Genomic DNA, 24,691 nt, shown 5'->3' with positions numbered 1-24,691 from the left:
ATCTTAAAGAGAATGTATTTATAGTGCTTTAATTACTTAGGATTTTGCCTGAGACTTTCGTTAGTCACTCTTCAGCTGGTAAAATCTACTGTTAAACTAACCCATTGAGTTATTAATTCAGGTCATTTTATTCTTTTATCATTTTTTTTGTATATTTTTCAAATAACTTCAGTGATTTTTCAAAAATAATATTTGGTTTCCTGCTGAATTTTTAAGCTTGACTGGTATCTTCATGCACATTTGTAGTAAATATACTTTGTTTTTGAAATACATTTGACAATTAAAATATTTCTAATACCAGGAAGCATGTTTTCTTCTCATTTATTTCTCACTCATATTTAATTTTCTCTTCATATATCTGATTATCTTTGTGTTTTAGCCATTTATGTGAGAAAATAATTTGAATAAATATTTTGCGTCTTAGATGACCTTACCTTCCTTTCCTTTACCAGGTGCCAGAGGGCTTACATAATGAAAGATTTTAGTCTTATTTCAAGTCTTGAAAAACAAGTTTTTCTTGGTTATGAAAATGACATGAAATTGGTCAGAAAGTCATTTAGTAGCTTCCCTTCTTCCAATTCCTTTCAATTTTTGAACAACCCTTTGGGGTCTAAACCCAAGGAATGATCTCTCCAGATTCTCACACTTGTCAGGTCCTATCATCATTTTTGTCCAGTTAGCTATCAAAAACACAAAGCCTCTATGCTTCATGTTCTATTTTGTCAATCTCAAGAAGAGGTAGCCCCATGTGCTGGAAAACTGCTGAAATCTTGGTCTCTCCTGGGTATTAGCTCAGTAATTTATCATGAGTCTATTGAATATGTCAGAAGATTTTTAAAATAATACAAAATAATACTTCATCCCAGTTTTTTTTTTCAATGGTCTTCAGTTGAAGACATCTTATTGTTAATATTGTGATTAATAATTAAACTAATGATTATTAGTATGAATATTACTAATCATAATATGACTTATTATTACTGTTACTGCCACCATCACCACTGTCATTATAACCATTTTATTCTTATTGTCCTCTCTCTCCTCCAGAAGTCTGGGAGCACATGATCAGAGTGTTCATCTTTTTCTTTTTCTGACTTAAAGTTCCCTTGGGTATGTTGTTATTGTCCATTATGCATTTATGGCTGACAGAGTTCTAATGGTTACAGTTCCTATACCAGAGACAATCTGGAGAGTGAGCTAAAAGCTTTGGTCTCTGCTATTTTCAGAAGCTAAATTATCACCTGCAAGTGGTCAGTCTATTGTCAGAGTGGAGAAAGAACTCTCTTAAGACTCTGAACAACAAAGAGCCTGAGAGATTCTGAACTTTTGCCCATCATCCTGAAAGCAAAACTGATGTATATTTGGAAGACTAGAGAATCTGGGGTGTGTGTGGAGGGAAACATAAGCAGTTAGTGAGAAACCTGTAAAAATAATTTTACATTTTGTATAAATATACAATATTGTTTTATTTGTAAGACTTTAGTGTGGAGACACCTCTTTTTTAAGTTTTGTTTTTTCTACTACTGAATGGCCATTTCTTACTGATAATGTCAGGATATCTTTTCTCTGATAGTTATTCCTTATTAAGGAAAAGTTTTGTATGCTCCTCACTTTCCCTTCAAAATCATTGCCTGAATATTTTTCCCTAGTGATATTGCCTTGAAATCTTTCTTTGGATTAATCATTAGTATTCCTAACTTAAGCCTTCTGTAGAGTGCTTGCAAAATTAACTACCACAAGCAATTGGTGCAACTTTTCCTTATAAACACATCATGTTCCATGTAAAAGAAACATCTCAGAAAGTATGATCCACTGACAACGAACAATGTATTATTCTTTTTATTAATTATTAATGCAGTTTTGCCTACAAGAAACTTTAGGTTTTGTTCCATAATGACTAAAATTCCCAACACTTATTAGCTCTGTAACTTAGACAAATCACTTAACTACTTTGGGTTTCTTTTTCATGATCTGCAAAATAGGAATAATAACTGTACCTATCTCATAAGATACTTATGAGCATTAAATGAATTAAATACATCTAAATATTTACAAGAGCACCTAGCAATCAGCAATTGCTGTTACCTGAGTGCTGGTATTAGAGAGTAGGTAATAAATAGCTTATGGAGAATTAATTCCATTCTTTTTTTTTCCTTTTTTGACAATATAGCCTGATGTTCTTAACAGTTTGCCTGAAACTTGGAAACCCAGAAATCTTCCTTAACCCACCCCACCCCACTGTCTATCTTAAGGTGAGTGTTTGCTGAGCCAGAGAATCCCAACTTTGCACCTCCTCATCCATATCCATCTAGTACCTCTCTTTTTCCCGCTACCTTTTTGTCATGATGACATGGCAAACAGTCAAATCTATAGTAAATGGTCACTTTGTAACACCCGCAGATTGTAACTGACCAGGAAAACCAGAACCTCACTATTTTGATCTGGTTTATTTGGTATTTTTCAGACTACTTGATACCACTCATTACTCTGTTATAAAACCAACTTAGTGGATTACAATTGTCATTAAAAAAATTAATTTATAAATAGATTAGAGATTATAACATACACAATTACATGTAGTTTTGTTAAATTTTAATTTCAATATGTGTGTATAATTTTTTTCTTTGTTAAAGACAGAAAATTTTTCTGAGTGTGTGCTTTGTATGGCTCATGATCTAGAAATTGAAAAGCACTGCTTTATTTCATTTCTGGCTTAACCTAAAGAATAAATAAATTCATTTATTCATGAATAAAGGAAGAAATTAGAGAAGAGAATTGCCCAGGCCTTAATTCTGTCTTTAGCAAAACTACTTTGCAGGACTTTGAAAAGTGAGAGGCAGAAGAGGTACTCAGGTAGTGACCATGATTTTGAACTCATTGGTAATGCTTAAAGAAACAGAAGATCCTGATGCTTATAAATATTTACTTAAATGGAAGTACTAAAAACATATTTTATGAAGTCTTTGTAAATAGTTTTTATCTTAGATCTACCAAGGTTCTTTGACACATACACACCAGCCATTCAGTTAGGAATTTCTTGAGCTAACGGAAGCTATCCTGCGATGCACTGTGCATTCCACTGCTCTACGTCGTATTATTTGCAACAATGTCATTAGGATTAATATATGCTAACTTTGGCAGAATACACTGAGAATCTAATACAATAATGCAGTACCTATACTGATGGAAGAGAACTCTTCCAGCCAGTCCCTAGCCCACCTGAAAACTTTTCCTGACTCCTTGGAAAGACTTGGTCAATGAAAAAAAAAAAGTAACTCAAAGAGAAACTATCATGCCAACTTCAAGTTTATAAGGGAAGAAAAGAGATGATCTAATATAGGCATATTTGTGATAAAGACTCAAATAAATACAAAAGAATGATGACATAGCTAGAATAATTAATTTTCAATAAGCAAAAGTAGAAGAATGATATGTTAGTTGCTCAATTGGAAAAGATACTTCATAGATGATTTTAATCTACTTATGCACTCCACTTTGTTATACTAGTTTTAGTTTATAAATTATGAAATTGATATAAAAAATTCTAACATGCCCAAGTCAAAACAAACTATCAACTGCAGATATTATTTCCAAATGCAGACATGTTAACTCCGATTTCAATTCTTTTCTATGATATCATTAAAAATTTTTTTTTTAATATATTGGCCAGAGAAAAGAAATTGAGAAGAAATCCACCTTTCAGAATAAATCTAAATGTGTCAGTGAGGCAAATAATAGTAACAGAGAGAAAAATTTCTTCAAATTTCTTCTTTACACCACAGAGATATTACAAGCCAAAGAGTGGCTTTGATTGGCCTCAAGGTCTCTAGGCCAAAGGGATTTGAACACTAATTTTAGAATTTTTATTTCTGATTCATTATTGGAAACTAATGTGTATAAGGTGAACAATGAAATGAGTGGCTGAAAGAAAATAGGAGATGTGCCAGGAAGGTCAGATTTGAAAGAGGGAAACCATAAACCTTGAAGCCTGATAATGATGGGAACCTGAAAATAAATGGTAGGGTCACAACACAAAAGGCTCAAATATTATGGTAAAGAACACGAGCTAATCCTATGTACAATGAAGAGAACCTGGATCCTCTTTGGCTAGCATAATTAATTGGTTAAAAATGTATTTTATGGCAAACCTTTCATAGCAAGTAGGGATATTGGAATATATATGAAAGAGAAAGTTTAAAAATCTACTTTGCCCCCAAAAGGTGAATACATTTGAAAAGGATTAAAAATAATATTTATTCAGTGCTTATAAGATATCAGGCATACTCTATGCATTATCTTGAATTTTATTACAGCCATGTCCCATTGGAATTATTTATTCCATTTTGTATGTGAGAAAACCTAGCCTCTTAGTTTAGATAAACTAGAAGATCTTGGAAAGCCACTTAGTGGGAGAATCAGGATTGAAGCTACTTTCACTCTTTATTATCCCACTTTTCTTTCATTTCCATCAAGTTACTTGACATTTCCAATAACTAGAATAATTAAATGATAGTAAGACTTTTACAATAGTTAACGGAAATTGTTTTCATGATGATCAAATGTATTTTACCCAGTGTCATTAGCAAGATGCCTATAAGCTGAGCCATAAAGTCAACTATTTATTGCAAACAAGGAAAAACTGCTCTCCTGTACTGTTTGAATTATAATGAAGGTAACAAGATTTCTGCAGCCTGGGAGTTACCCATTTCTGGTCATTTATCAACATAGTAATGAGATTATTAGCAAGTTGCTTTTCCTTTCTTTCTTTTTAAACCATCTTGATCCATTTGACTTCTTCCATTTGCTTGAATTGTATGGAAAATAATTCAATACATACTAATGAATTCTTAATTTACATAAATCATTTCCCTATGTGATTTATAATCCTGATTTAAATATATCTCAAAGAAAGTCTATTATATGTATAGGCATAATTCTAATAATCATGCAGTTTATAATCTAAAAAAGGGAAAAGATTAGATGACCTCAAGCCACTCTGAAATGAGCCTTTTTTCTTACTTTTCACCTCTTTATCAGTCTGTCAATTAGAGAAATTAAGTATATTCCCCATCTTGCATTACTTTCAGCAATGCATTACTGTTGTAATGAGTAATTAAATTCTTTTACAAAATTGGTTAGATATTTTTACACTAAGAAAAGCATAAATAAATATGAATTCATGAATTTACCTATTTATGTCTTCTACAGTGTATTTTATGACAGCTTAATAAATTCCAAACACAATTTAGGGACTGGAAATAAGACTAAGAATGAAAGAACTCTTACAAAATTTACAGTGTGTGAAGAGAGAAGAGATAGGATAAACAAACAAATAAGATAATTTTGGCTGCATTAAGGCAAAAAATCATGGCATGATAGACTTGGAGTGGGTGGATGTGTTTTTTCTTTTTTTCTTTCTTTTTTTTTTTTTTTGTCTTTTTAATGGTGTGATAAGAAAAGTTGTCTTTAATGCACTGACGCTTATCCTGAGACCTGTAAAACCAGGAAGAGTTAGCCCTTCAGACATGTGAGCAAGGAGTGTTCTGGCACAAGAAAGTACAGAGGAAATGAGGAAGGCTCAGCTCATCTCAGGAACATCAAGGGCATTGCCACTGAATGTGTTGAGTAAACAAACTATAGATGAGGGTCAGATCACTTCAGACTTTATAAGCCATGGTAAGGAGTTTGGACTTTATTCTAGGTGTCATGGGAAGCCAGGGCAGGTGTTAAGCAAATGGATGATATAAACTGCTTAGTTTAAACTCCACAAGAGCAAGAATCTTTGTCTCTTTTGTTTACTGATATTTCCCAAGTCTCTCAGACATTATCTGGTATGGAATTTGGGCTCAATTAATGTGTATTGAACTGAAAAAAAAAACACAACAAACATATAAAGATCTTTCTGCCATTTTTAGTAGAAGGAAACTTAAGTCCTAATGTTTTCTGAGTGAATAAATAAATGCATCATCTGAATCTTCCTGACAGTGATTCTTATTGTTAATAATAATGGTAATCATGGTAAGAATCTTTTCTTGATATTTAATTTCATTTGCTTTTGAAGCCTTATAGATACCTGGGTTGTTTCTTCTCTCTCAGATCTGAATTCCAAAAATCTAAAGCAAACAAACTCGTATGACAGGAAGGTAGATAATAATTCACGAGATTTTATTTGTGTCCGTCTCATGATAAAAAATAATAATTTGACCACTGCAGTAATACTTGGTTAGTTCAGAAAAAAATACATTGTGTAACAGGTAATTCATTTAAAGTCATTAAACTGATGAATTATTTAATTTTCTCCAATTAAGTAAGCTGAGGTAGGTACTTCTTTATGTGAAGTAGTAATCATTGCATTTTCTGTGATACTTGGTCTGCTGGGATCAATGATTCTTTGTCCTCATCCTGTCATGGAAAACAAATGGGCTACAGCTGACAAACTGTATTTTCTTGCCAGTTGTTGTAAGACACTGCACTAACCATGGTGAAGATTGGTGAAATGAATGGATTCAGTGTGGTACATCCTCATAACCATAGATTGGCTATAACAGAGTTATTGTTCATTGACCAGGAACATACTCTTTCTTAGGCCCTGTATTATGAATAGTATTTTCTAACGTTTTCAATATTCTGCTTCATGCTTTTTTGACATATCTACTATAGAAAATGCATTCCTCAGGCAGCCTCTGCTGATTGCATAAATGACTAGTTAGTTTATTCAATATTGATTAGAAAGTGAACTCATTATATCTTTACCAATGGTAGAGTAAGAATGGAAAAACAACTTGTCTCAATTTGTTAAATAACCAAAGCAAAAAGAAGCAGTTTCAGAGAGTATAAATGAAGTAGTTTGGGTGTAGTGGTCCTAGAACTCATTTATAGATAGGTCATCGTGTTACCCTTTACTCTGTTAGATCTAAGTCTCCCCATCTATAAAGTAAGAAGTTTTACCTTACTTAACATGAAAGTCCTATTACTAAATTGAGATCATTTAGAGTCAAGGGTCAGAAACCCAGTCAAACTTGTGTTAACTACTAAAGGGGAATTTGCTTGAACAATATGAGTTTCTCTTAAGGGACTAAATATAGAAAGTGAATTATACCTCAGTAAAGATGAAAATGACAAGTAGGAAGTGAAAATTCACCTATAGTTCCTCTTCTTTGTCTTCACATATGCATTTTCTCCATATGCATTTCTCTACATTTCTTCTGTGCTTCTATCAACTATCTCTGATTTCAATTCTATGTGATCTTCTGGTTGAAGTGTCTATAGAGATTGCCTAGAATCTTTGTATTCTAATTACAAATTACCAGGAGAAAAAAATAGTTTTGACTCACCTAGAGTCAGATGTCCAACAATGATCCAATCAATTTGACTCAGTCAGTCATTCGATGTTGGGGGGTTATGTGAGCTGATACTTACAGAAGAAAATAAACCAATTGAGTAACAAGTCCACTATAGGCCTCATAGCACCGGACAATATGTACAAACTTCTCTTTTTCTTCTATTCTTTCTTTCTTTTCTACTTTTCTTCTTGTATAAATTTATACTTTGTGTCAAGGGAAAATCCTGAAATAACCAAATTTTCTCAGGCAACAACATAGCAAGGATTTGGACTGAAAAAAAACTTTTTTTTTTCCTACTCCTCATTGTGAGTAGGAATTCCCGATGGAAATTATTTTTCCCTTCCACTGAGTGCAGGGGTCAAGAGAAGCATGCTTTCTTGGAAGAAGAATGTCTTCTTTGGGTCCTTAGGCTTGTTTGTTGGTTTGTTTTTTCCTTCCCAGTCTTCCTCAGTGTTTCCACTTTGACAGATTCTGAATGTACTTCTTCTTCCTCGTGCCTCATGCATTTCAAAAGCATAAACTCAAGGCCTCCAAAGAAACTCATAGGCTAAGAGGTGACTATCTTTCACTTACCTCTAAGAGTTACTAATTTCACTAAATTTGGGAGCTTTACAATTTCCTTGCTTGTCTAGTAGTTTCAGCTTGGAAGTTTGTTCAGGATCTTCAATCTGTCATCCTACAGTAAAACAAATTTTAGGCTATGGTTTTAAATGTAAACTGGAAATAATTTTAGGTAATTTTTAAAAAGAATTTCATACTCACATATTAGATTCATAGAAAGTACATGGAATTGTCATTTATTCTTTCATTTGTTCTTATAGAAACTGTGAGCTTGACACTGATTTGGGGTGTGAAATAAAAAGATGACTTAGTCTTTTAAGGACCTTGAAAAATTAAGGTCAGTTTCCTAATACATGGAAAGGTCTACTTTCTTGAGTCTCTCCAGGGAGAAGCATGATTTTACTATTTTGTTGGTTGTTTCCTTATTATCAGAAAATAGAGAAGGAAGCGTTTAGATGTAGTAAATATGCTATTTCTATAGGTTTGGCACCTCTTTTTACAGCTATGGCTCCTCCTGCTTGTCTGTTTTAAGGATGTCACTTTGGCTTCTGAAAACGTAACTAATGATTGCTGTACATGCAATTTTCAGCCTCTAAACTGGCTAATGTTCAAACACTTTGTCAAATCTCTTTGTAATATTTGGATTAAAGTCATGAAAATGAAAAAGAAGGCAATGGTGAGAGAAATTTGCAGGCTGTAAAATCAGAACTAGCAAATGCTAATCAGCTGTATAAGTTAATTGGATTTTGAAAAGAACCAAAATGAGAATGTCGAAAGTAGATTAAGTTCAGACTTAATCAGACTAATATTAATTCTGATCAATTTACCTAATAATTTAGCCCCTTTCTTCCTTGAAAAATGGCATCCCTGCTTATATCTGGAAGAACTTCAGAATGGTAGCATATGGTGCAGGCATCTATAAGCTGCAGCAGTAATTGGAGCTGCTATTTTGTGGTTTGGGCAAGACCACTAACTATTTCTGGAGCCCTGACATAATGGTAAACACAGTGCAGAGGCTAAACTTGAACACACAGGGTCCTAAGCACAGGCCAACTCTCTTAAAGCTGAAAACTAAGAATGTTTGAATATGATGTCTTTCCTACATCTTTTATCAGGTTTCCCAGCCCTTTATTTCCATAGTGACTTCCAGGACCCCTTTGGTTCTATAGGCCCATCTCTCAGCCCAAGTCCATGCACATCCAACCCTAGACACATAGTTTCTTTAGACCTTCTCCCACCCTGACATCAAATTATATTCCATGATCTATATTCCATGATCTTTGAATTTTACACTGTGAGCTAAGTAACTGGATAACTGAAAAGCTTCAGTGTCTTTTAGATAATGAGGGCCTGTCCATTAAAACTCTTGCATTATTTTTATTATTATTATTTTCACTCTGAATATCAAATCAAGGAGCATCATGAAAGGGTTGCATGGCTTAAAGAAGCTACCACACTTACTCACCATGAACTCTATAACTGAATAATTATTCATTCATATTGACCAACTACAATCTATATATAAAGTTGTAGCATTTCCCTTGATTTGAAACTGAGTCTACTTAATAATTTTCTTTTAATTTTATACACAAATATATGATGCATTCCATAAAAATTATAAAAATGTAAGAATTCTGTCACTTGAGAAAACAATGAAATAGGAAATTCACTTGCATGTGAAGTTCAGCCCCAAATGATGCTACACATTTAGAGATTATCATTTATCCATGGGAGAGGATGTGAGTAGGAGATAGAGAATGAAGCCCTGGAGTATATTAAAACAACAACAAAAAAAAGAGTTTTATTTTTCTACCCTCATAGTTGGGCACAAGTCTTTATACCTGAGTCTGACAGTAATACATTCAGGGTTAATACTCAGCATAATTTCCAATTAATCATTCCAGGATTTCTTCCTGGAAGACACTGTTTATTCTGTCTGTTAAATTTGGAAAGATTATAGGAAATAATGTCATCTGAAAATCTGAATTCAAATGAATATTAAAATCTGTTGAGATTTCCGGTGTCCCATAATTTCTGGGTTTGGTATAATGAAAATTCAAATTAGAACAAGATCCATGAAGTAATTCTCATGAAAGTTGTATGTTACTGCTTTCTACCACAGAATAATAAGCCCAGGCCCTCCACTAGTATAATTTGTTCTTCCCTTCTTTCCTTCCTTCCTTCTTTCCTGCCTGCCTGCCTGCCTGCCTTCCTGCCTTCTTTTGTTATTTTATATAGAGAAAGAGAGTAAACAAGTGGTGGAGAGGTGTAGAGGGAGAGAATCTTAGGGCACCTGGGTGACTCAGTCATTTAAGTGTCCGACTCTTGATTTTGGCTCATGTCATGACCTCACAGTTTTTGAGTTCAAACCCAGCATCAGGCTCTGCACTGCCAGTCCAGAGCCTACTTGGGGTTTGTTCTCTCTCCTTTCTCTCTGGCCCTTCCCCATGCATGTGTGCCCATGTTCGTTCTCTCTCTCTCTCTCTCTCTGTCTCTCTCTCTCTCTCCCTCCCTCTATCTCTCTCAAAATGAATAAATAAACTTAAAAGAAGAAAAAAGAGAGAATCTTAAGCAGGCTCCACAATCAACGTGGAGCATGATGCAGCCTCAGTCCCACAACTCTGAGACAATGACGTGAGCCAAACTCAAGAGTCAGATGTTCAACCCACTGAGCCACCCATGCACTCTAGTGTAATTCTTTTTTATTTAAATTATGAGATGGCTTACCTTTCAACTAAGTAGTAGGTAGAGAGAATCTTGCATTGAGAAAATTCTATAATAATTTAACATTTTAAATCATTATTTCTCTTAATTTTAGCTTACTTCAGAGTTATGCAATCAATAGTCGCTTTATTAAGCTCTGTGTTGTGCCAGTGTGTGAAATAAATAATCTAAAACTAGTAATACGCAGTATAGAACAAACAATCAATAATTTAGAGTTAAGGGGCTTACTTCCACCATAAGTGTTAGAAGAGGTCAGAGCGGGAAAATGCTGAAAGCCAGAAAGGATTCAGGAAGTGGGATTGTAATTGGCCATAATTTAGGTGTTCTGAAAGGGAGAAAAGATACATCAGCTAAGAGAGCCTTTTCTCAACAGAAGAGAATGAGATATGATTACAACTAGAGAGATTACCAAAATCTTCAGTTAAAAAGCTCCTGTTATGTTTTGAGGTTCCCCATCAAAGGTATTATTTCATGGTGGTGAAGAGCACAGGTCAAATTTACATACTAGTTCACGCTCTACCAACTTATAGTTATATGAGCTGGCAACTTACTTAATTTCCCCATCCCAAATCTCCCAGGTCTGGAAATTGAAAAAAAAAAAATAATAGTATTTACCACATAGAAGGCTAAAAAGAAATAAAGAGGTTATCTAACAAAAACAAAGCATAAACGAAAACAAAACACAACAACAACAACAAAACAAATTTGCACTGTGCCTGGAATGTAGTAGGCCTGTTACTCCACACTACTTTTGTTTCAGAAGTTTATTGATGATCTTAATTATAGATGGAGAAGATATATACCTGCGTTGTATCTATTCTAACATCACAAATTCTACCATTAAAAATGTATCCCCATGGATTATGCCTACATCACTCTCTATAATGGCTCATTCACGTAATGGAATATACCATTCACCTCCTTGTATGTCTTAGCAGTTCACTTATTGATCAAACATTTTCAATTGCTACCACTTTTCATTGTACCTTTTACATTGTTAGTGAGTATAAAATGGTTGAACCATAAAATAACTGTGTTGTGGTTAGGGGACAGTTTAGTACCATTACCTGAGAAGGGCAATTACATCTATGTTTTATCTGTATATACTGCATTTTTGTGTTTTTTGAAAACCAAAAAATTCCCCCAATGTTGATGTTACTTAGCAATATGCTTCTCAATGATCTCGTGAACAGATTTCTGCCTTGCACCCACAGTTTTCCGTAATTTTGTTAGGAACTTCCAGTTGTTCATGTCATTTGAAACCTGGGTTCATCCTTAAGTATTCTGCTTTTTTTACATTTTATGTCTGATCTGTCAAAAAAAAAATCTAGTTGATTGTGCTTTCAATATAGCCACATATCTATTCATTTCCCTCCATCTTCACTACAGCCACTGTGGTTCTAGCCATAAGAATCTCTCATCTGGATTACTACAATAGGTTCATAACATATCACCCTGTTCCTATCCGTGAAATTGTATAGTCTTCCAACAGCTGCAGAAAGGATTTATTTAAATATAAGATTACATAGATATTCTTTTCTTTTCTATTCTTTTTTTTGAGAGAGAGAGAAAAAGAGAGAGAAAGCACACATGTGGCAGGGGAAGAGGGAGAAGGAATCTTAAGTAGGTTCTATGCTCAGTGCTGAGCCCGATGCAAAGCTTGATCCTACGACACTGGGATTGTGACCTGAGCCAGTATCAGAGTTCGATGCTTAAGTGACTGAGCCACCCAGGCACCTCACATAGATATTCTTTTCAAACTTTGCTAACTGTCCCTCTTTATACTCAATAAAAATGGAATTACCTTAAGGCTCTACTTGATCATGTCCTCCATTACTACTGTGGTGTCTATTGTGCATGGTTCACTCCATTCCAGTCTTAACAGGCTTTCTTACTTGTCCTTCAAACATAGTAGTTATGTTCACATCTAATAACAAGTTCTCAAAATTTTTCCTTCACCTGGACTGCTCTCTCCATTGATATGTACATCTGCTGTCTTCACCTTCTTCAATCTAAATTCTTAGCCTTTAAATGAGGCTTACCTTTATTACCCCTTGCCACTTATTCTGTAAACTATGTCCCTGCCACATATGCAGTTCAGCATCACTGATACAAAACCTGCTGTTCTTTCATTTTTCTTCCCATTAGACTTATTTTATATATATTTATACATATATGTACATATGTGTGCATATGAATATACATATATAATTTTATTTGTTGTCTTTTCCCCCTGTAGATTAGAGAAAACATTTAGAATAGTTCCTCGCACATAATTAGTGTTCAAAAATATTTTGTGAGTGAATGAAAAACATGAATTGCAATTATGATTATATGGTGATTGTTGCCAAGTATAAAATGCTCTGGGATTATCTAACAGGAAAACCTTGCTAAGACCGTCATGACGGAAAAGGCGTACTAAAGAAAACAGTATTTATGTGGAAGTCTGAAAGAGAAGTAGGAATTAGCTCCACATGGGAGCCAAGCATTTAAGAACAATGAAAACAGAAAAGTGTGTTTCTTGGTCCTAAGGCAAAAGAAGCATGACCTGTTTGAGGAATTTAAGGAAAGACAAAATGACGGATGCCATAGATAGAATGGAGAGTAACTGCTGATGATGCTAAAAATTTAACTGAGTATTTTCCCAAATATTCTCCTATTTGGAGCAGGTGTATCTTTTATTTAGCATTCTCAATTAGAATAGATTAGGAATCAATCAACTAACCATGATGTTGTGGAGATTTCCAGTTAGTTTTTTGTTACTGAACAACTGAGTGCGTATATCCAGGTCTTTAAACCTGGGTTGCCTACAGGAGGGTGGGTGGGGCATGAAAAGTTTCTCTGAGACTGTTCAGTGATTCATATGGAGCAAGAGAATGGTCTGGACAAATGTAGGGTTTCTGGGAATAGAAAGAAGGGAGTAGATGATGGATGTTTGGAAATAGAAACAGCAGGGCTTAGAGACTGATTGGATTGTACCACTTGGTCTCACTTAGGGAATGTTGAGTGCTAGAGATTTCACTTACAAAATGTTTTCCTTGTCTTCACTGAGAGATTAATTTGTTTTTCTGTCCTCCTAGGAAATTATGAGAGTTTATTTTTTTTATCTTTTTTATTATTAAATATAATTTATTGACAAATTGGTTTCCATACAACACCCAGTGCTCATCCCAACAGGTACCCTCCTCAATGCCCATCACCCACTTTCCCCTTTCCCCCAGCCCCCATCAACCCTTAGTTTGTTCTCAGTATTTAAGAGTCTCTTATGGTTTGCCTCCCTCCATCTCTGTAACTTTTTTCCCCCTGCTCCTCCCCACCCCGGTCTTCTGTTAAGTTTCTCAGGATCCACATATGAGTGAAAACATATGGTATCTGTCTTTCTCTGCCTGACTTATTACACTTAGCATAATACCCTCCGGTTCCATCCATGTTGCTACTAATGGCCAGATTTCATTCTTTATCATTGCCAAGTAGTATTCCATTGTATATTATGTAACATATAATTTAAGAGTGCAGGCTTGGGCAACCCCACTGGTGAGGGGTTTATGGGTGAGCTCTGGGTCTCCCACCCATTAAGGAGATGGACGAAGGTGGGCTTCCTCTTATGAGGTCAGGCATAGAACCAACAGAAGTACCAGCTGTTCACCAGAAAATAACGGTGGCATTTCTAAACCAATTTGTGGTGAGCACAGTACAGTTCCTCAGCCACTTTTCTACAGTTTGTAAGGAGAAACTGGCATATCTTTCTCGTCATATATAACAAATTGAAACAACTCTCAGTATTTTAGATGCAAAGTTGTCATCTATCCAAGGCCTAGATGTCACACTTGAAGTATCTCCTATAAGTGACACTGATGTCACAAGTAAATCAATTGTATTCTGAAACCACTTCAGAGCAATCACAGCAAAACAGTTGATAAGACTCTGGACCATAGGAAAGTGAAGTAACATCAGAAAATATCTTAATTATAGCCAAGGACCCAAGATGTGCCATATATCTCAAAGTGGCTTAAATGGATGTTCCAGTGATGGCAATAAGATTTTAAAAATGATATTGGAAGGACCTACATCTTCTTGAGAGGTCAGAGGCTCCAGGGCCTTGTGGCAAAGGTGAAAGAAATACAAGAGAAAGTTCAGATAAATTTTCCTTTAGTGATTAACTTAATTTTGGTAACAATTACATATGTATGTGTAGGTATTCATTTACATTCTATAAGAAAGAGAGCCTGAACTGGAACTCTTACTCGGGGAAACATCAAATGGCTATATATCCATCACCAAGTTTCTTCTGTGTTAGAAGCACAAAGCATTTATAACCTGGAGAAAAAACAAACAAATAAACAAACAAAAAACCTGCAGGCTTTAAGAAAGCCAGATCCTAATAATGAATTTGTCACTCACAAATGACCTTGATGAGGTTATTTCTCCTAAGTCTCCATTTCATTACCAGTGAAAGGACGATAACTCCTCCATGGATTGTTATGATTATTAACCGAGAGGATATATATAAATTATGTAGCTTCATGCTGGCCACTAAGTAAATGCAGAAGGTACAGAAACTATTACTGTCATTAAGAATTTGCATAGCTTCCTCAACATAAAGTCATACATTTCCAGGAAGCATGAAAGCCATCTTATTTATTGATGTCAGAACATTGTTATGCCTATAAGAGGCTTAAATTTGTGTGGAGTCAAACTAAAATTTTTATTTTTTTACTTTTTTTATTTTGAGAGAGAGAGAGAGAAGGAGCAAATGGTAGAGGGACAGAGAGAGGGAGAGAGAGAATCCTAAGCAGGCTCTGTGCAGCATGGAGCCTGATGTAGGAGTCCGTCTCACGAACTGAACTGTGAGAGCATGACCTGTGCCAAAATCCGACTTGAGTTGGAAGTTTAACTGACTGAGCCACCCAAGCGTCCCATGTGGCATGAAACTAAATATAAATGACACCAGTGATCCTGAGCAGAGTAATGGAGGAAGTTTCAATTTACTCAACACTGTTGTCCATTCTCTTCTTAGTTCACTATTCTTTCTGACTTCAGGGAGCTTTCCATCAAAGAATAGTAATTTCATTTATGTCCATTTCCTGTACATGGCCCATCAAGAATGTGTAATATAGATCTGTCTTCAGAATATTCATGCCAAGTGATTAATAGCTGCAATGTTCATTTGCAATTTATTGGGGGATATAATTTAAATAAATATGTTTTAAGGCCAGTACTTGCTTTATATTGGTTATTTTGGGGAATGATGTTTTTTTAATGTCTCAAATTTGAGATGGACATAAAAATCTCTTTTCTATTACTAAGGATCTCTTATAGTAGGTGCCTCATTTTATTATTTATTTACTTACTTACTTATTTATATTAATTCAATTTATTATTTTTTAAATGTTTTATTATTTATTTCTGAGAGAGAGAGCGATCGCATGAACATGGAAGGAGCAGAGAGAGAGAGGGAGACACAGAAACTGAAGCAGGCTCCAGGCTCTGAGCTGTCAGCACAGAGCCCGATGTGGGCTCAAACTCATGAACCATGAGATCCTGAGCTGAGCTGAAATCGGATGCTTAATCGAGTGAGCCACCCAGGTGCCCCAGGTGCCCCCTGATTTTAAACTCATAGATATGAGTGTTGGAAAGGATTACAAAAGGTCCAGTCACTTGCTTTCAGAAAGATAGGATAGATTTTTCCTCATTCTTCATTTTAAATAACTTGAGTCTCAACAATATTAACTTTTTTAATGTTTATTTTTGACACAGAGAGAGAGAGAGAGAGAGAGAGACAGAGCATGAGTGGGGGAGGGGCAGAGAGAGAGGGAGATACAGAATCCGAAGCAGGCTCCAGGCTCTGAGCTGTCAACACAGAGCCGGATGCGGGGCTCTAACTCACAGACCCCGAGATCATGACCCAAGCTGAAGTCGAAGTCGGATGCTCAACCGACTGAGCCACCCAGGTGCCCCGAGTCTCAACAATATTAAGTAATCTGCCCATAGTCAAGTATTAAAAGTCTGGGTGGCTTGTACTGTATCTTCTGTCTTCTACTTATAGTACCACCTAGAGCTCCATGCCTGATACTGAGGAGGAACAACTCCAAAGTGGGCCCCACTCTGTAGCATTAGGAAAATGTGTCAGTAGCACCCATAGCCAATCTAATAATGAAAGTTATTAAGCAGAGGGACTTGCCCATCGAAGTGGATCTCTTTGAATAAAAAGCCTGACATGGATTTCTCACAGGCGCCAATGCAGTCTCAAAAGCCATTTGGCTTTTTTTTTTCTTTAATGTCTGATTGTAAAACTTTGAAATATAAAGCTTCAGCATGAAAACCCTGACATAGCCTTAACTACTGTAAAACTAGCAGGCAAAGCTATAATAATTTCAGCTTTATAATATAATTTAAAATTGAATTACTCTCATTTCATGGCAAAGCCAATATTGCTAATGGATTAAAAACATGGCTGATAAAAGTGTTGTTGAATTCATTTTTGGGGAATCACATGAAAAAAAATGATTTTTCTTGTGGTCTATGGCAATTGAAACTTGGCATTAATCTGAATAGAAACTTCATGCACTTCAGTAAGTAAATGCTTGAAGGTCAAAATAAATGAGGCTAAAAGTGGGTCTTATTAAGCAGTTGTGATTTTTTTTCTGGCATATCCCCATTGGGAGATGAGGTCCCAACTATAAAAGGCCTAATCTGTGAAGGAGGCAGTCATGGCAAGAGGCTGTTTATACATGAAGTAGAATTTCTGTCATTTCTGTAAGCGTATTCTAGGAATCAGTCAGTTGGACAATGGATTGAGAATCCTAGGAAAGAGATTTGTCTACACTACTTTCCAGCTTTGTAAATTTGGGTAAGTCTCTCTGGGTCTACTATATCTACCAAATAAGGGGATGGTCTGTAAGAATATGATTGTTTTATGTCTCTGTGATTCTACAATATCCCATATCATGTTCACCTAATTTTAACATCTTCTGAATTTACTATCACTATCATTACTATCATGAATTTATTAACACCTGCAGATGTTAATAGTTTATTGAGGCCTGCTTTAATACTGGGTATACCTTTTTGACCCTAAAGCAAAAGTTCTTCATTTTTTCCTATCAAAAAGTATAAACACCTTAAAGATCTAAACTGAATTTGGAGGCGCCTGGGTGGCTCAGTTGGTTAAATGTCTCACTTTGGCTCAGGTCATGATCTCATGGTTCATGAGCTTAAGCCCCACATTGGGTTCTGTGCTGACAGCTGGGAGCCTGAAGCCTGCTTCATTTCTGTGTCTTCCTCACTCTCTGCCCCTCCCCCACCTATGCACAACCTCTCTCGCTCTCTCTCTCTCTCAAATGAACATTAAAAAATATTAAATTTAAATAAAAAAATAAAACAATTTCTAATTAGAGATTGCTTATATCTGCCGTTAACTACAGACTAGCGTTGAATGTTTTCTTTAGGCAACCAGTTTGGGTTATATTCTACCACACTCTATCTTTTGTTTGTTTTTAATTTTTAAAAAAATTTTTATTAGAGAGAGAGGAAGCACTCAAATGGGGGAGGGGGCAGAGACAGAGAGAGATTCTTAAGCAGATAAGATCTAGAATCATGACCTGAGCCAAAATCAAGAGTCAGGCATTCAACTGACTGAGCCACCAGGTGCTCCACAGTCTGTCTTTTGAAAAAAAATCATTCAAGACTTCTATTGGACACCCCTAATTTTTAATAATTTCACGTTGATCAAAAAAATACGTCTCAGGCTGTCAATCAGTCATCCATAGTATCTATAGTGAGTGGTAAAAGCCTTGTGTTAGGATTAAGAATCTTAAATTCAATTCCTAGTTCTGTCTTCTGTGACATTCCTCTGTGTAATTGTTTTCTACCTCTCAAAACTTGTATAAAATATCACCTGTCAGAATGTGATAATTTTTCCAAAAATGTATAACTTGAGTATGATCATGATCAAACAATCCTACTCACATACACACACACCTGGTAATGCACATACACTAGCCTATATTCTTTTTTTTTTTTATTTTTTAACGTTTATTTATTTTTGAGACAGAGAGAGACAGAGCATGAACAGGGGAGGGTCAGAGAGAGAGAGGGAGACACAGAATCTGAAACAGGCTCCAGGCTCTGAGCAGTCAGCACAGAGCCCGACGCGGGGCTCGAACTCACGGACCACGAGATAATGACCTGAGCCGAAGTCGGATGCTTAACCGACTGAGCCACCCAGGCGCCCCACTAGCCTGCGCTCTTAAAAAATGGTAGTCTTAAAAAATGATGATCTATTAGAGACAGAAAAAAAAAGCTGACAACTGTTCCAAATTAAAAAGAGACTATAAAAATGTGAAAACTAAATGAAACGCCTGGTTCTTGGCTGATTCCTAGATAGAAAAAATCCTATTAAAGACAGAACTGGAATAATTTGTGAAGGTTGAAATGGACTATATATTAGATAATAGTATGATAGTAATGCTAAACTTTCTATATTGAATGCTTGTGGTGTGTTCCTGTAGGAATCTGTCCTGTTTTTAGTAGATACTTGCTCAAGTATTTAGGTTGAAGGGGTGCAATGACTGCAGTTTACTCTCAACAGATCAGCAAAATAATAATAAAAGAACAAAAAGAATATGCCAAAATATTAACAATTGGTGAACCTAGGTGAATTTTTTTCAGAAGATCATTATACCGTTTTCAAAAAATCTTTACAGATTTTTTTTCCAATAAAATGTTTTAGAAAGATAATCTGTTTCACCACTTTGAAGGTCTCTCTCATTAGAATGAGTGTCTTTTTGTTGTTGTCGTTTGTTTGTTTGTTTGTTTGTTTGTTTGTTTTAAGCCATGGCTTTTTTGGAGATGCAGAGAAAAAGGAACCATCCTCTACTGTTGGTGGGAATGCAGACTAGTGCAGGCACTGTGGAAAACAGTATGGAAGTTCCTCAGAAGGTTAAAAATGGAATTACTCTATGATCCATTAACCATACTACAGGGTATTTATGCAAAGAATACAGAAACACTAAATCAGAAGGATATAGGCATCCTTATGTTTATAGTGGCATTATTTACAATACCCAAATTATGGGAACAGCCCAATATTGCCTGATGAATGGATATAGTGTGACACACACACACACACACACACACACACACACACACACACACAGATACACACACATATACACAGAGGAGTATTATTCAGCCATGAAAAAGAATAAAATCTTGCCATTTGCAACATGAATGGAGCTAGAGAATATAATGCTAAGTGAAATAAGTCAGAGAAAGACAAATACCATAAGATTCTACTCCTATGGAATTTAAGAAACAAAACAAATGAACAAAGGGGGAAAGCAGAGAGAGGGAGAGAGGCAAACCAAAGAACAGACTTTTAACTATAGAGAACAAACTGGTGGTTACCAGAGGGGAGGTGAGTAGGGGGATGAGTGAAATAAGTGATGGGAATTAAGGAGAGCACTTGCGATGAGCATTGGGTGTTGTATACAAGTGTTGAATCACTAAATTGTATACCTGAAACTAATAGAACACTCTACTTAACTAACTGGAATTAAAATAAGAACCTAAAAAAAAAGCCACAGCCTTTTTAATGTATTTCACCTTCACATTTGAACTTACATAAAATATATTTGTATTCATGTTATAAGTTCACTGGAAGAATGCAGGGACCTTAAGGACTAAGTACTTTATGCATTTTTATGTATTTTTCAGCATCAGATAGAGTATTTGTGTATAACATGTATTCAACTCATGAATAAATTGGTTGAATAATTTAATTCAAATATGTTGAATTATACTATATGTTAGACACAGGCCTAATTTTGGGGTGCACGAATATGCCATGCATAAACCTTCCAAAGATTCCCATGGCACTTTAAAAAATGCTTCAAACATCTTTCACCCATATTTTTTTATTTCTACCATCTTTGACCTTGTTATATGTCTCTTCCCCTCACTCATATACCTCAGCTACATGTGCTATATATCTATTCACAAAAAAAAAAATAGATTTTTGCACTTACTATACTTCCTGATCTTTAAGTAGCTTGAGGAAGAGCCAGGACAGGACACTCATATATACCTGGGAGTCAGAACAAGTGTGGCTATTGATCAGAGAAATCATTCTTGAGAAACCAGTACCAAAATTTGTCCTCCAAAAACAATGGGAGAGAGTATGCACAAAGTCAAGTTCATGGTGTTTTCAAGAACTTAAACTGGTCTAATGTGGCGGAAACATACGGTAAGCATGGAAGCATGAGAGCTGACATAGCTGAGATAAACACATATGTATTCATGAAAAATATTATAGTATAATGTTAAAGAATTTTTTATTTTGAATTTTAGGATAGAAGGAATTTAAGTATGGGAGCTACTCAATAAGAATTGAATTTTAGGACAAACATTCTGAATGGCAGTATGATAATAGAATAAAAAAAATCAAACAATAAAAATCAAGATGGGGAGATCATTTAGAAGGCTGAATTCTTAATCCAGTTGAAAGTTAAATGTGCTAGCCAGTAGCCATGGGGGTACTGGAAAATGGAGGGAGGAATGGAATTGAAAGGTATCAAAGAAATGAACTTGACAGAATTAACTTATTTCTTGGATAAATAAAGGACAGGACAAATCACTGTGTACATGATTCCTTATATCTCTGGCTTGAGGAAATAAGTTCAACGCAGTGCCATGTATTGAGAGAAATAAGAAAACTCTGCTTCTGCAAAAATGGCTAGCAATTTTGAACCAACCCACATGCTGAGAACAACTGGAAAATCTAATATTTGAAGGCATCACAGTCTTCAAGGAAGCTAGGATTTGCAGTCAAGACCTGAAAAAAGATAGAGAAAAGAGGCTAATTGTTGATGTTGATTTGTTCTTGATCTACTAGAAAGCGTGGTTGAAATATGAAGAAGATGGGGGCAGAGAATCTAGAGCTGAGAACCACAGAGGTGAAACTGAATTCTCCGTGGAACAATGGATCTTGGGAATAAAAAAATGAGTTCAGAACCTACTAAAGAAGTTCTCTGATGGAAACCTTGGTCATCCATTCACCAAGTAGCTAAAAGGGCTGCATCCTAAGAATAAATGTGAATGGAAAATAAGCCACACAAGGATTAAATCCCAGTTTTGAATTGGTTTTTCTTTTTTTGAATTTTTAATGTTCATTTATTTATTTTTGAGAGAGGGAGAAAAGAGAGAGAGTGAGAACGAGCAGGGGAAGGGCAGAGAAAGAGGGAAAGAGCCTGAGCCCAATATGGGGTTGGATCTCACGAACTGTGAAATCATGACGTGAGTCGAAATCAAGTGTTGGACACTTAACTGACTCTGAGCCACCTGGGTGCCCCCCAGTTTTGAATTGTTGTAATCCTCATTATATAAAGGAGATTTATCCTTAATCTGAGAGACAAACAATAACAGTATATCCTCTACTAGGTCATCGAGAGCCTTAAAAAATCTCTACAACTTTTTCTATAATATTCAGAAATTCTTTAATAAGAACTAAGATTAAGACTATGTAAGAACTGAACAAAGTGAGAATGAAAAGACTTGCCAAGTATCTGACATGAACTTTTATTTTTATTTTTTTCAAATGTTTATTATTTAGAGCAAGACGCAGAGGGAATGAGGGAGAGGCAGAGAGAGAGGGACACAGAAAATCCCATATTCAGTAGGGCTCCATCTCATGACCGATCATGATCTGAGCTGAAATCAAAAGTAGGATGCTTAACTGACTGAACCACTTAGGTGACGCTATCATCTTCTTTTTAAACTTCACTGACATGAATCTTTAAAACAGCTGAATGAAATATTAATTAAATGAAGGAAATAATGCAAAATTATTCAAAGAATGGGATACAATATAAATCAATTGAAAAATTCTAGTACTAAAAAAAGTAAAATGAAATTAACTCAATATATGTATTTCACATGGCAGATTAAAGAGTTGAAGAGAATTAGTGGATTGAATGATATGACAGAGAAAAGTATGCTAGCTGAAGAATGCCAATAGAAAAGTATGTAATAATATAGGGAAAGTGAAAGGTATTTATGTAAATATATATTTATATAATATAAATTTATTTCTATATTTATCTATGGAATCCCAGAGGAATAGGAGAGTGAACACAAGGTAAAAAGAATGAAAACAGAAAAAATTTTCCAAAATTGAGAAAATGCCACAGATCCAAGAACTGCAACATATTCAAGAGAAATATATAGAAAACCATAAAATCTTAAAGGCAGCCAAAGGAAGGACAAGTCAATCTTTAAAAGAACAATACAAGGATGCACTGTTGAATTTTCATCACAAATATGGAAGCCAAAAGAATTTGTTAATTCTTGAAAAATTAAAAATGAAGTTTACATAAAGAACTTTTAGATAAAAAAATAACTATGAAATTTTAGTGACTCAGTCTCTATCTCTATCTCTATCTCTATCTCCATCTCTATCTCCTCTATCATCTCTATCTCTATTTCATACACACACTCATACCCCTACCTAAAATGTACTTCATAGCAGAAAGATGACTCCTGATAATAATCCTAGAGATTCAGGGTGCAATCAAGGTTGGAGAAGGGTATGCATGTGGGTACATCTTATATAACATTTATAGAATGAAATAATTATTACTTGGCATAGGGTCCTAAACGTAAAGAGAATTAAGATGCGTAATGATAATGGAACATAGGGCAGAAAGTGAATAAACAACTTAAAATATTCTCAGCACTCATTTTTGGAAAGTGGATAAAGGACCAATTCATATTAACCTTGAATAAAGTGTATATTTGTTATAGTTAGGGTAAATACTAAAAGAAAAATGAGAATGTGTAAATAATAAAATCATTGATAGATAAAATGGAACAATACATTAATAATTAATTTACCCAAGACAAGTTACAAAAAGAGATATTTGTGAATATAGAACATGAGACAAATACAAAAAGGTAGTAAGATAATAGATTTAACCCTGAATATATCAGCAGTTATATTAAGGGCCAATTTACTGATGTACACTATAAAGAGGGTCTCCTTAAAACAGAACCACTGTAAGTAGTTAGACAGCTAGAGAGATACATAAATAAATCATAGAGAAAAGTGATTGATGTGTGTTACCTCTTTTTACCTCATGTAAAGACCTGTGATGATTAGATTAGATGGTACCATCATTATACAAATACAAGAAATTTAATTTAATGAATATGTAGGTATTTCATGGCTGCTGGTGTCACCATAACCTTGATACTGCAGGGTCCTTCACTTATGCCAGCATTGAATAGATACATACCAGGTGTCTATTCAAAACTTGAGAAGCCAGTTAACTTAATTGTGTGTCACAAAGCCATCTTCCTTGTTATAGTTCAAATTCAAATTATTATGGTTATATCTTCTCTGGATTCTCATTCCCAGATTGTTCAGAGCTTCCAGCACCCATGTCCCAAGTGTCTGCTGTTTTCCTTGATCTCTGGACCTCTATTCCACAACACACAAATTTCCATATATTTAGATGGTTTTTTGATTGTCCTTTGTCATTTTGCTTTGACGGCAGTCATTTTAATAGAATACTGCCCATTCCTGCACTACCACTGGATCACAACACAGATCAGCATGTTTCTACTTCGTGGTAGAAATTAATATATCCTGGAAGTTAATGTTTCCATTCAGCTGTCTCACTGACTATGACTACTCTTCATTTCATCATTACTATCCACCTTCTGGTCTCTCCCATATATTTGTTAAATATATTGATAATAAACTGAGAAACTTTTAAAAATAACTTATCCCATCCTGATCCTGCAGTAGTTTCAATACTTTTGGGGGTAACCTATCCAAGTTCTAGTCTTTAAGTTATTTAATATACAGTTTTTGTGACCTTAATTCTATAAACATGCAAGACCCTGGGTCTTGTTATTACTGGGAATCACGGTGCTCCTGTAATACCTAATTACTACATCACATTCTGACTACAGCTTTTTAAGCCCAAGCTCTTTTGTTCTTTCTTCCTACAATAACACATTTTCTGACTGTGTCGTATTTCTAAGGACTCTAACTTCCTTTA

The 24,691-nt window shown here is 35.1% G+C and overlaps 1 pseudogene; it reads left to right on the top strand.

Annotated features, from left to right (window-relative positions):
• Positions 1 to 14,208: 14,208 nt before the first annotated feature.
• LOC106978224 (WASH complex subunit 3-like) lies at positions 14,209 to 14,788 on the top strand (annotated as a pseudogene).
• Positions 14,789 to 24,691: the final 9,903 nt, after the last annotated feature.

This window comes from Acinonyx jubatus, chromosome A3, assembly GCF_027475565.1.
Source record: "Acinonyx jubatus isolate Ajub_Pintada_27869175 chromosome A3, VMU_Ajub_asm_v1.0, whole genome shotgun sequence".
In the NCBI taxonomy this organism is placed as follows: Eukaryota; Metazoa; Chordata; class Mammalia; order Carnivora; family Felidae; genus Acinonyx; species Acinonyx jubatus.
Note: the sequence above shows the minus strand (reverse complement) of the source record. Positions and strands in the feature narration are given on the sequence as shown.